Source organism: Thamnophis elegans, chromosome 7 (genome assembly GCF_009769535.1).
Source record: "Thamnophis elegans isolate rThaEle1 chromosome 7, rThaEle1.pri, whole genome shotgun sequence".
NCBI classification, from domain to species: domain Eukaryota; kingdom Metazoa; phylum Chordata; class Lepidosauria; order Squamata; family Colubridae; genus Thamnophis; species Thamnophis elegans.
In genome coordinates this window covers 27,732,915-27,747,462 of record NC_045547.1, presented here as the reverse complement: position 1 = coordinate 27,747,462, position 14,548 = coordinate 27,732,915, and positions in this window count along the sequence as shown.

Genomic DNA, 14,548 nt, shown 5'->3' with positions numbered 1-14,548 from the left:
CTTTGATGAATGACAAGCATGCTAAATTTAATCAAATTTTCTAAAGAGGAGCAGGTTTTCTTTGATGAAATACCTCTTCTGAATGATTCCTTGAGTTTTACTTTCTCATCGTTCTACTTGAAAATAATGAATTGCAGGAATTCCTCCAAATATTCTGTATTTTAAATTAAGATGATGATTAACTTTGTTGCAGATACCATGTTCCTATTAATCTTAGATCCCATAGATAGGCAAATCATTATGGGCTTTGCAAAATAGAGACCAGGCTAGTTCCATCAATGTCATTGACCCTTGAAATACCATATAAAACAAATAAACTTGGAGAAAAAGAAGAGAAAGTTATATGAGGAATTGGAGACTACTATGGTAAAACATATTAAAACCTGTTCATAAAATAAGAGGTTAGAATTCCAGCTTTGGAATTTCCATGTCATATGTAATTTGACATTTTGATAACCGCAAGGTCTTATCCTGGTTTTAATGTGGCACCCAGGGCCATTTCTTTGAACTTTCACAAGTTTAAGAATTAGGAAAAAGCACATTCAGCCTTCCTTGGGAATTTATTACTTTCATTGTCTCTGTTAATGTGCCTGTGATTTAAAAATATTAATAGAATGCCACAGTGGGTTTAAACCTATAATATTTATCATGCTCTTTATGGAATAATTATTATCCATTGACATTAAAGGCAGACATGTAATCCATTGAGGTGACACAGCCTATGAACCTATTGCTTCGAGATAAAATAATAATTTTGTGGAAAGATAAAAAAGAATGGGAAAGGGGTGGGGGAAGGAGAAAAAAATTCAATAGTTCAACTCTAACTTGCATTGATTGTGCAATATTGGCAATCAGTTTCGTAACAGCATCAATTGATGGCAGACAGAGTTTACCGTATTTTTCAGAGTATAAGATGCACCTTTTTCCCTCAAAAAAGAGACTGAAAATCTGGGTGCGTCTTATACACTGAATACAGCATTTTTTGCCTCCCCAAACCCTGCCCCCTTCACCAAAATGGCTGTGCATAGCTTTTAGAAGGCTTTCAGAGAGTTCCTGGGGACTGGGGAGTGCAGGAATGAGCAAAAAACAGGTACGTTTTTGTTCAATTTTGCCCGCCCATCTCCCAGGAGCACTCTATAAGCCTCCTAAAGGTTATCCATGCCCTTTTTGGGGGGACAAAAATGGGCCCCTTTTCACAAACAATGGACCATTTTTTGCTCACTTTTGCCTCCCCTCACACCCCCAGGAGCACTCTACAAGCCTCCTAAGGGCTATTCATGCCTTTTTTTGGAAAAAAAACAGACCCGTTTTTGTGAAAAATGGGCTGTTTTTAGGAGGTTTGCAGAGTGCAAAACCTTTTTTAAAAAAATTTGCCTCTTCAAAACCTTGGTGTGTCTTATACTCCGGTGCGTCTTATGCTCCCCCAAAATATGGGTAATTTATAGTTGGGAATGGTGGCAAAACAAAATGGTGTTTTGTTATAGCAGTTAGACTTATATACCGCTTCATAGGGCTTTCAGCCCTCTCTAAGCGGTTTACAGAGTCAGTATATTGCCCCCAACACTCCGGGTCCTCATTTTACCCACCTCGGAAGGATGGAAGGCTGAGTCAACCCTGAGCCGGTGAGATTTGAACAGCCGAACTGCAGAACTGCAGTCAGCTGAAGTAGCTTGCAGTGCTGCATTTAACCACTGCGCCACCTCGGCTCTATATTTGCTCTTTTACAAAGAGTAAATAGAGAGCAAATCCATTTCACTCAATCCTATATACAAAATACCACTTGCTGTAACGTACTTATAAGAAGCATTCTTTCATAAGTCCTGGTTCTGCTGATGGAATGTATGTTAACATACATTGTTATCTTGTTCAACTTCAGAACTTATTTGTTGAAAGGGAAAGGATTCTGAACTCTCTGCGGCTAGATATATTTTTGAGTACATTCTCCCCTGCATGCACCCATCTTCAGATAATAAATTCAAGGTCTATTGATTCATTTCCCACAGAGGCTCTTTATTCCTTCTCTAACAATCTAAAGTAGAAAGAGCATATGCTTGACAATTGCACTGGGTAGTGTGCCAGTGCTTGAAACATTGTAAACACTTGAGCTCCGGGAAATTTTCTTGAGAATTTGTATAAGCTCTTATTTAAATAACTATTCATTTAGAAAGTTTCTTCAGGCTACTGTAAAATCTTCATTCTTGTTTTATTTTTAAGTGCTGTTGGGAGAAAGTTATGCTAATGCCATCAGGGCTTATCCTTGATGAGGTACTTGATTAAGAAGGGATCCGAACCCAAAGCTTTCCCAATCCATGGAAGAAAGCAGGTGGTTTGTCTGCCAGCATTTCTGATGGAACATTGAATACAAATGCTTAAAATTCTAGACAGTCACAATCTGGCAGTGGTGACATTACTGAGAACAATGGGCTAAAAGAAAGAAGGCACCTGCTTGTACTTCAACACTTCAATATAACACTTTTGAATAGTTACCGTATTTTTCAGAGTATAAGGTGCACCTTTTTCCCTCAAAAAAGAGGGTGAAAATCTGGGTGCGTCTTATACACTGAATACAGCATTTTTGACCTCCTGAAATCCCGCCCCTTTGCAAAAAAATGGCTGTGCATAGACTTTAGGAGGCTTCCAGAGTGCTCCTGGAGGCTGGGGAGGGCAAAAATGACTGAAAAATGGGCTGTTTTTGCTCCTGAAGCCCCCAGGAGCACTCTACAAGCCTCCTAAAGGCAATGCATTCCCTTTTGTGAGAAAAAATGGGCCCTTTTTTTGCAAAAAAACGGGCCATTTTTGGGTGGTCTGCAGAGTGAAGAAACTTTTTTTTAATTTGCCTCTTCAAAATCTTGGTGCGTCTTATACTCCAGTGCGTCTTATACTCCAAAAAATATGGTATTTAAAAAATATGGATTGGGCGCAATGATAGCCAACCATCTCCAATCCCATCTGCCATGAATCTCACCATATTATAAATACTTTTTTCCACATTTGGTTAGGGAATGCTATCCTAGAAATCACAACAACAAATTATATCATGCATAATTAAAGATGGTAATTGCTACCACAAGATGTAGAGATGATCACCAGTTTAGGCACTTTTAAAATTAGACCAGGTTTTGTGAATTGGACTGTCAAAGGCTGCTAATTGATAAAAATATACAGGTAGCTTACTTTATTACCCCCTGCTCATATTTGGGACATTCTTGAATGCATTTTTGTTGTCCCCTGTATGACTTAGAATGGGTGTCATAGTGTCCTTGACTTGAGGAAGGAGGGGATCTTCTTATGTTCTTAAAGAGCATAGAGACTATAAAGCATAGTCACTCCACTGGATTAGTTTTTGTCACTGAAGTGTTAACACCTTCCTATTGACTGATTTATTAAGACATAGAGTCAAAGTAGCTGGGGCAAGAATGCTTGCTTCCTCAGCATAAAGGATCCTAAATTATTATTTTACATATGCAGTATTCTGTAAATTGTAGCTATTAAAGTTAAGTTCAAGTACAGTAGAGAATGCTATAGTCCATTAGTTCAAATCTAATGATTTTAGAGCATCTGAAAACCTTCAAATAGAAAGGGATGGTGCACATATTATAGAGTTTCAATAAAGTGTGGATCTTTCCTTCATACTTTTGAAAATCAGTAAGGTGCCATGGATCAAGGACGCTCTTTGGGCATGGATATTCTAAATTCAGACAATGTGTACCTGTTACCTATGGGTAAGCACTATGTATTGACCTTATTCTCCTCACATGCTTCTATATATCATAGTTGTGCAATGACAAATTGGAGTAACCATGTAAGTCTGCAGTAGCAATACAAACGGAAGGTCTTAAGGAACACAAAAGATATAGCTATACTGTATGTTTATACCATAAGCTTTCAGACTTCAGCTCATTTCAAAGTTATTCTAAACAAGGGAGAAGATATAGAACCCAGATGAGGCATTGTTAAATGGAAAAGGTGGGGGAAGGAGGGGAAAACAGAAAAGAAAGTATTAAATATATAAGTATACAGCCCAGTGGTGGGTTTCAATTTTTTTTTGAACCTCTTCTGTAGGTGTGGCCTGCTTTGTGGGAGAGGCTTGCTGGCTATGTGACCGAGTGGGAGTGGCTTGCTAGCCATGTGACCAAGTGGGAGTGGCTTGCCAGTCATGTGAATGGGTAGGTGTGGCCAACTTGTAAAATGTGGTGAAACTCACTTAACAACACTCTTGCCTAGCAACCAAAATGTTGGCATTTGAAGCACGCAAGTCTTAAAGCTGTCAAGTTACAAGACTTTGCACCCCTAACCCTTTAGAAAAAACCCCCAGGGGTGTTCACACTTGACAGCTTTAAGACTTGTGGACTTCAATTCATCCTCTAGTCATGTTGGCTCAGGAACTCTGGCATTGAAGTGTGCAAGTCTTGAAGCTGTCAAGTTACAAGACCCTTGCATCCCTAACTCTTTAGAAAAAAATCCCAGGGATGTTCAAACTTGACAGTTTTAAGACTTTAAGGTTTACATAGGACTCTTAGAGGTGGGCAGGGCGATTGGTGAGCCAGCCAATCAGTGAGTGGTGGGTGGGGCAAGAGTGGTGCAGATGGGCGGGGGGAGGGAGCTAGAACCAGTTCTAAACGGCATGGTAGATTTCTGGAACCTCTTCTAGAGAAGAGGTTAGAACTGGCAGGAACCAACCCCTGATACAGCCAAAAGTGAGAGATAAAGGGGAGGAAAATATAGCTAAAATAGATTAGCGAAGGTAAGGGAATAAGAAATGATATCAAATTATATTTGGGTCTGCAGAAATACCATCCCAAGGAAATATGAAGGCTGGAAAGAGACACCTACAGTAATAGAAAAGAAAGAGAGAAAGGAGGAGAACATGAAAGGAAGATGGGGGAAAGAAGAAAGAGGCAAGGAGAGGAGGATGGAGGGGAGATGAAGAGAAGGAGAGAGGGTAGGAAGGAGAAGAGGAAGAGGTGGAGTGGGAGAAAGGTAAGGGAAGAAGGAAGGGAAAGGAGATGAAGAAGAAGAAAGTAGAAAAGGCAGGGAGGGAGAAAAGAAAGGGAAAATGAGATGGTGTTACAACAGGAAGAAGGGATGGTAAATAAAGCAACCCAAATTGTATAGTATAACCCATTAAATGAAATATTAAATGTATAAGAATGATAAATGTATAGAAGAATGACAACTATGTGAATGTATACTTAAAATGCTATGTAAGAGAATAAAAAATGAAAACAAATCTCAAAAAAAGTTATTCTAAGCTGACTGTGGTACAGGTAGTCCTTGATTAACAACAGTTCACTTAGTGACCATTCAAAGTTGTTACGGCAGTGAAAAAAAATGACATGACCATTTTTCACACTTATGACCATTACATCATCCCTGTGGCCATGTGATTTATATTTAGATGCTTGACTACGCACTCACATTTAGATGGTTGCAGTGTCCTTGGTCATGTGATCACCTTTTGCAAGCAAAGTCAATGGAGAAACCATATTCTCTTAACTGGATTACTCCAGTGATTCACTTAACAAATGTGGCAAGAAAAGTTGTAAAATGGGGTGGGGGGGAAACTCACTTAACAAATTTCTCACTTAGCAACATAAATTTTGGGCTCGATTGTGGTCATAAGTTAAGGTCTACCTGTACATGCATTCAGGTGTACAGTGGAAAAGTTAGCGAGTGGAGTGGTATCATTATGGATTTATGCAACACTGAATATGTGATTGTTTCATTGAGATGTAATCAATTTTTAAGTGCAAATCTCCTCCAATTGCAACTGGAATAATTGGAGGGTGCAACCCATGGAATATTAATAACACTTGTAATGAACAGGGTAATTTTGTTTCTACTTAGGCCTAAATAGATATAATTGGGGTTGAGCAGTTCCACATGAAGTCTTACTCTAAACAAGATTTTTAAGGAAGGTCTTGTTCACACTGTGATTGAGGTTATAATCTTTCATATAGTTTATTTTGGGGTGGCAGGTGGTTTAATATCTCATTTTCAAATTTAGTGGACATATCAGCACTTATATTTTATGCCAAGTGGTGTCTTGTACACCAACTTGGTGGAGCTACTCATAAAACAAATCAAAACACCACCAGCCCATTGATCTCTGGCAAAACACATGTGAGGAATGCAAGTACTGAAGCCTAAATCAAAGCAATTAGTATCACAAAAATTGTTGTCCACAGCATCAGCTATTGTAAGATCCAGTCTTACTTTCTTCTGCTGTTGAGGCTTTCTTCCTACAGGCTTCCTCCTTATGGCATGATTATCAGATGAAGACTGCAGTGTTCTTGACTCTATGGACCCAATTGTTTTGCTTACTTTTTAATGGTGCCAGTTGGATCTCGATTTAATACACTTGAGGGGGAAGGCTGCTTTATTGAGCCCCTTCTGCTGGCAGCACAAAATGAATTATATCCTTTGTCATATTTTCATGTTTGTGGTATTCCTTGGGGAACTATTAATCAGCTTTCTTGCCTTTGCTTTCCAGAGATAATCTGAAAAGTACTGGAATAGGAAAGAGGGAGCAAGTTCCAAGATTATTGCTGCTCCAGATGTCTTCCAAATGCTGAGAACTTGATTCCAAAGGACAAAAGGAAAACAAATATTGTATATCATCAGAGGAATGTAGTGAATGAAATCTAAGAAGTTCCCAATCTGATTTACAGCTGCATTGCTATTATCCTTCTCATATTTTCTATGATATTCTCCTATTGGTATCTTATGATTTATCACATTGTTGTTTGTATCTGATTATTTATGATTGTATCTTGTGATTTACAATTTATGATTTATCATTTTGTTGTTTGTATGTACACTGAAAGCTTATGCTTGTATACACACTGTATGGTTGTTTGTACTGTATGTACACTGAGAGTTTATCCACCAGAGACAAATTCCTTGTGTGTCCAATCACTCTTAGCCAATTAAGAATCCTCTCCTCTCATCCTCCCCTCCTCTCCTGAACTGTATTTCAGAATTGCATTTTTTATGGAAAGGAGCAGTGGTGGGTTGCAGGCGGTATGCCCCGGTATGGGTGTACTGGAGCCTGCCCAGAGTACCGGATACTGGTAGGCCCACTCCCTGCCCGAGCTCCTTACCAGTCTTTTAAGTCTTTGGTGCTTCCATGCACTCATAAGGTGCATACAGCACCTCTGTGATGCTCCACTGAACAGCGGAGCTGGAACATCATAGAGGCTCACGGAGGTGCTAAGATGCATGCGTGCACTGCACATGTGTGCATGCGTGTGCTGCACGTGTGTGCATGCATGCGCTGCATGTGTGTGCACATGTGCTGCGCGCGTCCATGTGGGATCTGGAACCCACCACTGGAAAGGAGATACAATATGTGATGCTGATTTGCTGTATTTCCTCAACTGGCTTCCCGTTTCACGTGTAGAGATGAGAATCTCAGGATTCTCAGTCTGTACGTCTGAAGAAAGACCAGGCCGGATAAGGCTGATTTGTATAGACACTGTTTAGCTTTTGAAGCCAGAGAAGCAGGACAAGACAAGGATGGGAACTCAGCTGAAAGCCAGCAGCTGTCAAAGTAGAGATGTCAGTTTTGTCAGCAATCAACAGCTGCTCATTTTCAAGGTTCTGAAATGCAGAAGAAAGAGTCAGTTAAACATGAGAGCTATGATGAAAAATCAGGAAGTTTAGATTGCTATGGGCATAAGAGGGAATGCACCTTCACATTGACAGAGGTTAAGCAACTGTTCCAGATAACAAATATTCTTATCATGCTGTATTATATCGAATATCTGAGAGACTTCTGCCAAGTTCCAGCCTAGCAGCCTAATTAAATGATATGAAGGTAGACACTGTGATTTATAACTAACTCCTGGTGTGGGGAGCCTGATCACTTAGCACATGCTTTTTTTGACTCCTATCAAACTTGGTTTATTTAAAGTAACTGAAGAAGTCATATTGGATCTAGGGAATGAAGGATACATTTCTGAATAGTAAAGTGGCGCCAACAATCTTAAAGCAGGCAATAGGCTATCTTCTCTAGAAATATTTTTTTGTGGATCCAGACTATCATAGCAACTTGGCGCTTAAGAAGATGGTATTTTTCCACTTGAGATATATTTGGAAGACACCAATGGCCTTGATCTTTTTCAGTCTGGCAATATTCATGATTTAGGATAATATCCAACCCAATCAACTGGATAGATGATTTTTTGTGGGGAACAGAGAGACAGGAGCATGACTTTATTGATCCTGCATAACCTCTCAGTAGATTTTGGTATCATCAAACATGATATTTTCCTGAACTGACATGACGTATCTGTTCTAATAAACCGAAATTGTATCTTGAAAAGACAGAGAACCAGTGGGTGAATAGTTAATTCCCAGTTATAGAAAATGTTTCTGGCTCATCATTGTCATTGGAGATCCAGGTGAACTTTATGGTTGATTGTCAGCTTCAGTTGCTATAGCAACTACCCCCCTTTCCAGACAAGACTAACCTAATTACAGTTATTCAACTATTGATTATCATGAAAATGTGCTCTGTAGGATGATGCCCCTCCATCTGAATCTGAAAATGGTAGCTGGAGCAGAAGAGTTGTAGTCGGGTTGCCAAGTGAAGCACTTGAACATTACGAACATCTGCTGATGCAAATGTATTGGCTGTCAGCTAACTGCATATCCAGTTTCAATATTTTACTTTTGATATATGAGCCTCTAATAACTTGAGACAAAAAAAATGATAAAGTCCTATAGGTTGCAGACCTGGAGAGTCACTGAATTCTTCAGAGGAGAACTTGCTCTATATAGAGAGACTTAAAGAGACTAAAAGAATGAATGCTTCATTTGGTAACTTATACAGATTAAAAATATAGCCCCATAACATATAACTCCTTGTGCCAAAGGATGAACAATAATCTCACTCACAGCAGGGGGAAAAAACACCAGCAAGGCTCACCTAACCCTGGGCCAAATTTCTTAGGAAGCAGCCACTTCTTCAATACTTTAGAAAACACTAAGAGGCTGGGGTCTTCTGAATCCCTGTGGCATTATTTGTCAACCCCAGCAACTTTAAGACATGTGAACTTCAATATATAGAATTCTCCAGCTAGCATCTTAAATGGATAAGCTTGAGAAACACTGCTTCAGGGGATGCTGTTTTCATAGGGCAGGTGAGAAGGCATAAAGATGACATTGTGTGATACGAAGGACCTAGAGCATGCTCTGATCTGCTAAGGAGAAACAATGGGAATCAGTTTGATCCAGTGAGTATCCTTTTAGCTGCCTGTTGAAAGTTTTTCTCTTTGCTCAGATCTTTCCTGAATGAATACTTCTGCTTTATCAGTGGCTTTCCACTCCTACCTTTTAAATAAATCACTTTTTACATATTTGTTGTCTTCATTATTTTAGTATAAACCATTTGAGATGTCAAAACAGTGTAGAGATATATAAATAATGTCAATCCTTCTCTAGCCTCAATCTGGATGAAAAATAGAGACTCGCAGTTCAGAAGAAAATAATCCACAGGTACCTAACCCTCTTCACATACTCTTGCTCTCGCCAATCACATTTGGCATAGTTCTCAAAGTATTGTCCCAAAGATGCTTTTTCAGGAGACAACTGGACTTTCTTGTTTTTTTCTTGGAAGATGTTTTGCTTGTCATCCAAGAAGCTTCTTCAGCTCTGACAGGACAGTGGGGAATGGAAGGATTTATATTCCTTGCAGACAGCTGATCATTTGCATCCTTTTAGAAGGTCATTGAGGCACTTGGAGGCTTATCTGTGTCCTCAGGGTCATCTGAGTAGTGCTCTGCAATTTTTCCTCTGGAAATCCATTCCTGCTCCCACACCATTCAAAGGGTGTTCATCTCAAATTGTATAGCTAAAAGTCTTTAGAGATTCTCAGTCATCCAGGTCATGGTTGTCCCAAAGGTGCTTTTTGGGGGACTTTTCTTGTTTTTTGTTTGAAAAAGGAAAACAAATTGGGATGAACACTTTTTGAATGGACTGGGAGTAGGAATGGATTTCCAGAGAAAAAATTGCAGACTACAGGAACCAGGAGCACTTATAACACTGTTACAATTATAGTATCTCTTTGAATGAGTCTCTACACCACAGATGTTAGATTGTAGTTTCCTCTTCTGGCAAAATCCTAAATCATGTTGGATGGAGATGATGGTAGTCAAAACTTTCTTCAGGCAAAGCAAGTATGTGGCAAAGCAAGTATGTGCATCCTCAACCACAAATTGTTCACTTCTCTCATTTCCACTTGGCACATCAATGTTTGATAAATCCACAATTTTTTATACCTTGCATTGGAATGGAGCAATTAGGAAATATGCATACTTTCCTTGACAATCACCCAGAAATACATTTAAAATAACAAGGTTAAATAGTAATTGACTGTGTATTATAAGAATAGTGTGTTCTGGCTTTTGCCCAGATTTGTCTGTCCAGTTGCATACCATCTGGGCAAATTGGCTCTGTCCTGAATGGGACAACAGTTGAAGACAACTTGATTAAGTTTGCAGCTGCTGTACTTCAAAGTTGGTGCCTTCACAACTGAGCATGTGGCTTAGAATCTAGTTAATTGGCTTTCTTGACAGCTAAGTAAATTCCAAGCAGGGATGCACGTCTCTCTGCCAACTTTGTTTAAGAGATGGAGTGCCTAGAATTAGTTCTTACTGTACACAGCAGCAGCCTCAGCTGGAGAAGTTTCCCATCACAATTCTGGAGATCCTTAAGCTAAAACAATATTTTCCCCTGCAGTCTGACAAAATAACAATGCAATGAAGTTTTGTTTATGTCCCCAGCTGTGCTTCTCCCAAGGATGCTTTGTGCATTTTTGCACACAATATTTAAATATATATATATACACACACATATATACATACATACACACACACACACACGTCTTGTACATATACTCATTAAAAGATGAGACTACATTTTAAAGTATTGGGGGTGGGAGACAAAGCATGGCATTTTAGAATTATTAAAATGAATGGTATGACAGCAGCCTTCCTCTACCTGCAGCTTTCCAGGGACATAGATTTTCAACTCCTGCTATTCCAATTTAAACAGCCATTCCAGCTGAGAAAGAAGAAACCGGTAGAACAATGTACTGTACCTTGGTTACAATTCCAATAGAGTCTTTAATCAGCTCATCTCAGTCCATTAGATATTGCAGCTGGTCAAGGTAAATGTAGAATGTGAAAGATAAGTTGGCTGTATAGGAAGATCACATTCATTGTTAGAAACAAACAATGAGTTGCACTGAAGGAAGGGATGTGACAGTGGTGTCCTTGCAAATGTACCTGAACTAAATGTCCTAAAGTTTCTCTTGACTGATCAAGCTGACATAGATAGTTAGGAAGGCAGCCAGTTGAGATGGAATAGAAAGAACTAGCCTTTATTTCACACAAGATTACTCTATAAATGCTATATTTTACAATTTTCTATTGCTCTCCAATGTTGTTTTAATTGTGTTCAGAGAATACATGAAGTCAAAGTGTGCTAAGTATGGTTTACTGAATAAGCCCCAATGTACTGGGTTCATCATATTTATTTGCTAAGACAAAAGTAAACTACAGTAACCACATTTTATCTTAGTGTGTGGTCTGAACTCAATTATAGTCATACAATTTTGAACCTCAAGTAATGCTGTGCTGGTAATGTGAATGGGGAATGACAAAGAACCTACTATTTATAGAACTTAGAGATCATTTAGACTTCCAGATATAAGTCCCAGAATGATTAAGGGAATGTGATAAACAGTGCATCTTATCTGTGCATGATTATTAGAAGAATGTCTGTGTTAAAATTATAATCCAAGCCAACAGTATCACTTAATTTTTTTAAATAATAGACACTAGATTATACTTCTGGAAATAAAAAAAAATATTCTAAATTTTTGAACACTGTTCTGAATATTTTTATGTTATCAAGGAGAGTTGGAAAGAAAAATAGAGGATTTGACATTGGTTTCAAAACCACATTGTCTATAATGAAGAACAGCATACACAGAAAAGTTTCACTCTTCTTTATTTCATATTTGACATCTCAACTTGCAATATATAGGAATATTCCAAAATCTGATTTCCCACTTGCTGCTTCAAGGATGGTATTCAGCAAAATCCTTACTGTTTCATTCTCTTGAAGAAATTCTTCACTGTACAATTTCTTATGGAGCTTAAGTCAACATTCTGAGAGACACTTAGGGATATTTTCCATCTGGAGGAGGGAATGCTTATGTGATGGACCCCTAGCTTGCTTGACATACTGAAGAGATATTGAGAGATAGCAGATATTTTTTCTGTTATGCCAGGAAGTTCTGATATTACTTTTTCCTTTAACCCTTTTTTTAGATTTTTTGAATTGCATATATGCTTATTTTAGATGCCCTCTGCATCCATAAAACTGCCTTACTTTCTCTTCTGTTCCATCTCTGTTGCTCAAATCAATTTTTCAAGAGGAAGAAGAAACAAGGCACCATTCCCTCATGCAGCAGATGGCAAGTTGAACTAGCAACATTTTGCAAGCCAGAAACAGAAAACTGAAAGTGGGGAACAGGTAAGCAGCTTTTCCTCAGAGGAAAACATCTCTCCCTCCCTCTCTTTCTCTCCAAAGACATGTGAGGTTAAATGAATCTTAACACACATGCAGATTGCTCAAAATGAAAATCACATCAAATGTGGTAAACTGATAATTAGTGGAGAGATCAAAGCAAGCCTATGGTGGAGGGAATGTAATATTTCCTGCTAGGTTGCAATTATGAGGAAAATTGTTCCTCTGAAGCTGTTCTTGTACAGTATTGGGGAAATAATTCCCCTGTATGTGTTTTGGGGGTTTTAATATCCAAAGTGCAACCCTGGCATAAGGAGAAGGATTTTCCTCAGAATTTGTAGCAAAGAACAAGGGGTTAAGCTCCAGTGGTGGGATTCAATTTTTTTTCACTACTGGTTCTGTGGGTGTGGCTTTGTGGGTGTGGCTTTGTGGGTGTGGCAGGGGAAAGATACTGCAAAATCCCCATTCCCTCCCCACCCCACTAACCTGCTTTCCAGCTCCATTCTCCTGAAGATCAGCTGAGAGGCTGGGAGGAAGTAGGGACAAGGCCAGCCTATTTGCCGGTTCTCCAAACTACTCAAAATTTCCACTACCGTTTTTTCTAGAACTTGTCAGAACTGGCTGAATACCACCTCTGTTAAGCTCCATTTTCCATATGCCAGTTATGTTCTTCAGAAAGGCCAGTCTCTTTCATTGATAGTATTTCTGTGTCTAAAAAAATAAAGGTGCAATAACGGCAAAAATGCATTTAGCATCGTATATTATTTGGCCCCCAAGATTGGCAGTCCACACACACCTTTCTGACCAACAAAGTTAATTATTTATGAGTCATCACTCATTCCAGCACTCCATCCTCCTCCATCCATTTCCTCCTTGGTGGTTCATTTAGTGTTCAATCTGTGATTAATTAAAACAGAATTTAATGAATATGCTGATACAAATTCATTTAGTTTACCCCCATGAGTTGGCCCTGAGAGAGGATGATGTGCTAGCACATAATAACATCTGTAGGAGCCACTGGAGGGAGCTGTGCACACAGTCTCCAATGCAACCTTGCTCCATTTCAAGAATCAGGAATAGGCAAAGACAGTGGAGGAATCACAAATTGTGTATCCATCTATCTAACTCCTGTTTCATAATTATTTAAAATGTTTCTGGCTTGTTCTGTGCTCTTTGATGGAAAAATAAATGAACAAATAAATGCTCACCCATGGATGAAACATGGATGACATAATTAAGATGATGGGGCTAGTGGTTTGGAAACATAGCTTAGAGCTTTGAATATGCTGTCTTCTCTAAGACTTCCAGGCTCCACCATTGGCAAGCAGGCTATTGGGCAGCTGCTGTGATAACTGGACTGTAGCATTACCATACAGTGTGTTGCCTTACAGTGCGATATCTTGGGGCCCTGGGGTAGCGATGGCAGGGAGTCACCCAGGTCCTATGGAGCATTACTATCTAAGGGAGAGTGGGATCACATGGGCAGCTAATGCTACCTACATATACATAGTTTTTTGTTGTCTGAAATGGCCCAAAACTACTAGCTTTCAAGCCCCCCCCCCCCAGATGGCCAAAAAATGACACAAGAAACAAAGAGTAACATTGACTTGTGTATTATTATAAAATGCATTGTGCCTGAGCCTGAGAAGTATTAAAAGAACAAATTCTAAATCAGTTATCTTCATACAAGAAAACCCAATTGTATTGACAGAGACTACATCATTTTCTGATTAAACTTTTCATTTAATGATGAGACCCACATATGGAACGGCCAAAACTGGAGCAACTAGAAAACTGCTTATGTTTAGCATCTACTTGTGCGTTCATCAACCTTATGGGATCAAAACTATATTTATTTTTAGGCCCATTGCACTCTTGGGATATCCCTTTCATTTAATAAAATACATAAGGTTTTATATTGCTTTAACTTATAAATCTCCCCTGCAAAAATACAGGAATTGTAATTTGTTGGTGGAAAACATGGAACATTAACATTTTTATTTCTTTT